Raw genomic sequence first — 5,933 nt, 5'->3', positions numbered from 1 at the left:
CTTCTCAAGTTGTCCGCGACACTTGAAACAATTATTTAGACCTCCCTTTCCCTTTTCCATCTCCCTTTTAGTTTGGGTTTTGGGAGTTCATTAGGACATGTTTTGTTACTCGCATCATTTTTGCATTTTTGATTAGCCTAGTCTAGTGGAGCTTGGCCGAGGAAAAAATAGCCAATGGGCTATGTTGTGCATCAAGTTTGATTGCATGCATCTCCTCTAATCTGCCTCAGAAGAATCACACACATGGATATTTGGCTAAAATCATTTTCTCCCTAGATGCAACATGCTGTTGTTTGGTTTGCATGCGCACGGATGGTTCATTTCACCTCGTCTTCACGTGGTAAATTTATCTCACACTACTACACTTGAAGAACTTTGTCTATGAGCGCCAAAATAAGAAACTTACAACATATGAGTTGTGTGGAACAAAGAGATGAATCTAGTAGTCAAAGAAAATTCCAAATGACTGGCTGTGTGCAACGAATTTGATGGAATTAGTCCAAAATAACATGCACACATGAACATGTTTGTGCAGTCCAGTAGAGAGATGTAGATCTAATAGTCTACGGCCGATGAAACAGAAAATGTACGTCACAAAAATCATGTGAAACAACGAAATGAAGCCAGTGCTCAAATAAATTTTAAATAGTTGAACATGTGCAAAGAATTTGCAAAATTCGTCCAACATAACATACACACATGAACAAACATGTGCAATGCAGTAGGGAAATGCCAATCTACTCGTCTATGACCGTCGAATAGAAAATATACAACACGAAAGTCATGTGAAATAGCGAGATAAAGCTAATGGTGGGAGAAAATTTCAAACTGCCGAATGTGTGCGAAGAATTTTTTGAAATTCGTCTTAAAAGCTGCAAACATGAACACAAAGTTAAAGATTTACAGTCCACAAAATCAGGAACCGACCGCCTGAATGGAAGCACAACATCAACACATACTTTTTTGATAGAGCTTATCTCCAAACAAAGTGCGGTTGTGTAGATTAGAAGAGACCATGGGAAGGAGATTAAGCATGTGAGGGTTCCATTACCTCCCGCCGGAGCCGCCACCGGTCCGCCGTCTTCGGTGGCTCTATGGCCATGGAGGCGTGCTGGATCCCACCCTTGGTAGCGGGAGTGCTTTGTTTCTAGGTGTTTTTTTTATGTTTTGATAGTGTTTGTGTTCTGTTCATGAAGGCGAGATGACGGCGGCTCCCTGAAAATGGAATAAGGTTCTCCCCGCCTTGCCTCCGTTCCGGTGGTGTATCTAGCATCGTTGGAGGACGTGTGGAGATGTGTCTTCGGGGGATCTCGCGGGATTCGATCGATGGTTGTCATTGGTGGATTTATTCGGATTCGGTCTATGTTCGTGTGTCTTTGGGTTGGATCCTTTCGATCTACGTGTCTCTTCATGGCGGCGGTTGTTATTCTGTTACACTGGTCCTATCAAACCTTACCACGACGACTTCTCGATTGTCTACCACAACAAGTTTTGTCCGGCTTTGATGAAGGAGAGGCGATGATGATGGCGCGCCTTCAGTTTACTTCAATGCTTGTAGGCGTCGCTATATGGTCTACGGATTTGAGTGTAATTATTTTTAATTTGGGTGTTTGTTGTATAGACATAATTGAAAATGAATAAATAGAAAGTTTTTTTTTAAAATAGAGGAGATTAAGCATGTGAGCAGAACATGAACATGCGTTGCTAAACGTCGGATTCGGATGTTTCTCTGCATCCAAACCGACCGAGAGTTGCTCCCACATACTGGCAGCATCAAACATGTCAAGAACAGAGGCAATCTTGCGGCTCCTCCTGGCCCTTTGCATCCTCCCCTGCAACACATCCATTTCCTCCGCCGCTGATGCATTCCTCCGCTGCCTCGCCGCCGCCATCCCGCCCCATCTCCTCCACACCCCGCCCTCCCCGTCCTACTCCCCGCTCCTGCTCTCCTCCGTCCGGAACCTCCGATTCGTCACGCCGGGAACCCCAAGGCCTCTCGCAATCGTCGCCGCCGGGGAGGCCTCCCACGCCCAGGCCGCCGTGCGCTGCGGCCGTCTGCACGGCGTCCGCGTGCGCGTGCGCAGCGGCGGGCACGACTACGAGGGCCTCTCCTACCTCTCCCTGGACCCCCGCGAGCCCTTCGCCCTGCTCGACCTCGCCGCGCTCCGCGCCGTCCGCGTCGACCCCGCGCGCGCCGAGGCCTGGGTCGGGTCCGGCGCCACGCTCGGCGAGCTCTACTATGCCGTGGCCGCCGCGAGCCGCGCGCTCGCCTTCCCCGCCGGGGTCTGCCCCACCGTCGGCGTCGGTGGCCACCTCTGCGGCGGCGGCTTCGGCACGCTAATGCGCTGGTACGGCCTCGCCGCCGACCACGTCCTGAACGCCGTCCTCGTGGACGCCGGCGGGAGGCTCCTGAACAGGACCGCCATGGGTGAAGATCTCTTCTGGGCCATCAGGGGTGGCGGCGGCGAGAGCTTCGGCGTCGTGCTGTCCTGGAAGCTCCGGCTCGTGCGCGTGCCGGAGTCGGTCACGGTGTTCACCATCCGTCGGTCAAGAAACCAATCTGCCACCCATCTCATAGCCAAATGGCAAGAGATCGCGCCGGCCCTGCCCCCCGGACCTATATCTACGGGTCATCGTGCATAACCAGGAGGCTCAGTTTCAGTCCCTGTTTCTTGGCCGATGTGGCCACCTCGCCAGTCTCATGCAAGCTCACTTCTCTGATCTTGGAATGGTGCGAGCTGACTGCGAGGAGATCAACTGGATCCAATCCACCGTGTACTTCGCGTTCCACTCCAGCTCCAAGCCATTAGAGCTGCTCTTAGACAGGGGTACCAAGCCGGAGAGCTACGTGAAAGCCAAGTCCGACTACGTGCAAGTGCCAATCCCATTGCACGCCTGGGAGAGCACATGGACATGGCTGGCGAAGCAGGAGGCCGGGATCCTCATCCTAGATCCCTACGGTGGCAGAATGGGGAGCGTCGCGCCGTCTGCGACGCCTTTCCCGCACCGGAAGGGGAATCTGTACAACCTACAATACTACTCCTCCTGGTCTGAGAATGGAACAGATGCGTTTGATAAGCATATGGCCTGGGTCAGGGGTCTGTACAAGCAGATGGAGCCATATGTATCCAAGAACCCAAGAACAGGGTATGTGAACTACAGAGACCTGGATCTTGGCAGGAATGAATTGGGCGACAATGTGACCAGCTATGCAAAGGCTGGAGTTTGGGGGGAGAAGTACTTCAAGGGCAATTTTGAGAGGTTGGCAGCAGTCAAGGCCATGGTGGATCCTGATGACTTCTTTAGAAATGAGCAGAGCATCCCACCTCTTCCTGCTGCAAAGGGATGGACCTCCATGTGATTGGAGGTTTGTTTTTCTAAGGGCAACTTCAATTTTTGAAAACAAAAAGGATTTGAGTGTGGCTGTTATTTGGGATGGGATCAGATATGTGCTCTTTTGAAAGACCTTTTTTCAAGTCCGTGATGATTAGATGGTATTAAGTTGTCACAAGTTTTTTTTTAGTCGTGAGCCAGATGCATTACTTTGGCAATAGGAAAATAATGGAGTTTATCCTCTCAGTCGATATATAGGAGTGCCCATTTTCCTCATGTTCCTGCAGTTTGAAAACTTTGTGTACTCTTTTGAGTTACAAGTTAACAAGTTAACGGGTCTAGCACCTGTTGTTAACCTCCAGTCCGTCGAGGGGTAGTCTACACTGACTGGCGAGCGATCACAGACTGGCAGATGTTTCTACCAAGTCACTGGTTCTGCCCATCAGTTTGAGTTTTTAGGGGTTTAAAACAAACATAGTTAAATAACAGTACTTCACAATTCCACAACACATAAACTACAAAGGCTTGCTTATCCTAATGCTACACATATTACTTCTGAATGACCACCTTTCCCCGGAAGAACAGTTTGGAGCAAATTAATTAGTGTCATTATCCAACAAGCATGGAGAACGATAAGACAGTGCTGGGGAGTTGTGTTCCTCAATCCATTGCTTCTATGAGTGTGATGAGGTTCCTTCCAGTCAACCTGGTTCAGATCAGCTAATGGAGTTGGAGCTTAATGAGAAAAAAATTCTAAAGAAAAAGGCTTCTAAGGAAATCCAGAGCAGGGTATAGTTTGAACCAGTCTGCTGAGAGCAAAATAAGAAAAGTTCTCTGGATACAAATATGACAGATGTAGAAGGTGATCGTGAGGAAGAGGGGGAGGCATAGGTGGACTATGATGCTAGTGAGAATGTTGAAGAGAATGGCTCTGATTATCTGGGATTAGAAGGTGCAGAGGATATGGATGCTGAGGCTTATGCCATGAATTTAGGATTTAGGATAGAAGTTACCAGAGATGAACGAAGGTGTTGTATCATAAAGTTTTGGTAATGGACAGTCTGATAATGGAGATGGAGATGGTGATCATGTGTTAGAGTCCAAGCTGGGTGATGGAGTTGAAAGAAAGAAAACTTAAGGAGGAACAAAGGTAAAAGATGTATCTATGGAGGAAAGGAGGTCAAGCGGCAGAACAGATATTGATCAGAAGGTTATGGGTAAGGCTGTCAATAGAGTGAAGCACAAGAATTTGGAGATAGTGGTGGGTACTACTGTGTTTCCCTAGTGTTTCAAATTCTGCGCGGTCCAATTTACATGACATGGCTTGTAAGATACTACCTCCGTCCCGTAATATAAGAATGTTTTTCAAAATATGTTAGCTTGAGAAACGATCTTATATTGTGGGACGGAGGAAGTACCTCTGTAACTAGATATACAACGTTTTGTAGTTCAATAGGAGTAAATCTTGGTAATACGACACTAAATATGGAACGGAGGGAGTATTAATGTAGAGATGGACAAAACTGTTAATGATATTTGACTTTTTTTTTTGTTGCTATTCAGAGACTTTAACAAGCTAGGTGTGATCTTTTTATTGCTACTACGGTTTCCCTTTGATGCTAAAATCCAGAATGGGGAATCAAGGCAAGAGTGCATTGTCCGAGTGCCTTGATCCCGAGTTTGTCCATGAGAATTTTTCTGATACTGGTACCTCTGAGGAAGAGGAAGACGTTTTTTTATTAGAGGTATTGCAAGTTCTCGTGGTGGGTTTAGTAGAGGTAGAGGAGGTTTTGGGAGTGATATAGGAAGGTGCAGAGGTAGAGCTTGATTGTTCTTTGATGTTGTTGATCATGTCTGCTATCTCCAGAGTGTTCACGTGTGCTACCTTCGAGGTAGCTGTCATTCTTGAGGTGTCTCTGAATGGCTTGGAACATCTGAGTACCTTGGCAAACTCCCGGGAACCTAGTTTTAGCGCCTGACAATTCGAATTTTTCTCGAAATGGGCTTTCACCTTGCTTTATGTAAAAGCATAAACGGTCAAACTGATACTGGTGATGGAGAGAATGCCCTAAAAGCAAGTCAAAACTTAGGAAAATGACAATCAAGTTGATGGTGAGAACGCCATCAACCCGAAGCCAAGCATGAAACCAGGGGACACCACACCTAAGAAGATGCTATAAAGACTACCAAACTGGAACTGAACCACGCGACATAGGGAAATCATCAGACCCGGCAAACTGAACACACCAAGCTATTGTTGGAGAGGGCAAGAGTCCGCTCTCTCGCTCCGGGCCATGCGACATAGGGAAATCATCGGACCCGACACTAAACACACCAAGCTATTGTCGGAGAGGGCAAGAGTCTGCTCTCTTGCTCCAAGCCATGCGACATAGGGAAATCATCGGACCTGACACACTAAACACACCAAGCCATTGTCGGAGAGGGCAAGAGTCTGCTCTCTCGCTCCAGGCCATGGAGCTTCGACCCCGTAAAGGACTAGGGGCTAACGCGCGCTTCGCGGCGCCGTTCTTCACTAGTGAATTAACTTTTCTTATATCTATAGATTACTAGGAAAAAAGGGTCCGATGCGTTGCAACGGA

At 47.9% G+C, this 5,933-nt stretch overlaps 1 pseudogene; it reads left to right on the top strand.

Moving 5' to 3' along the window:
• Window positions 1-1,785: 1,785 nt before the first annotated feature.
• Window positions 1,786-3,508, top strand: LOC119327358 (annotated as a pseudogene).
• Window positions 3,509-5,933: the final 2,425 nt, after the last annotated feature.

The sequence above is a fragment of the Triticum dicoccoides genome, chromosome 7A, assembly GCF_002162155.2.
Source record: "Triticum dicoccoides isolate Atlit2015 ecotype Zavitan chromosome 7A, WEW_v2.0, whole genome shotgun sequence".
Lineage (NCBI taxonomy): Eukaryota > Viridiplantae > Streptophyta > Magnoliopsida > Poales > Poaceae > Triticum > Triticum dicoccoides.
The sequence above is the reverse complement of the archived record's forward strand: the minus strand, read 5'-3'. Positions and strand labels throughout refer to the sequence as shown.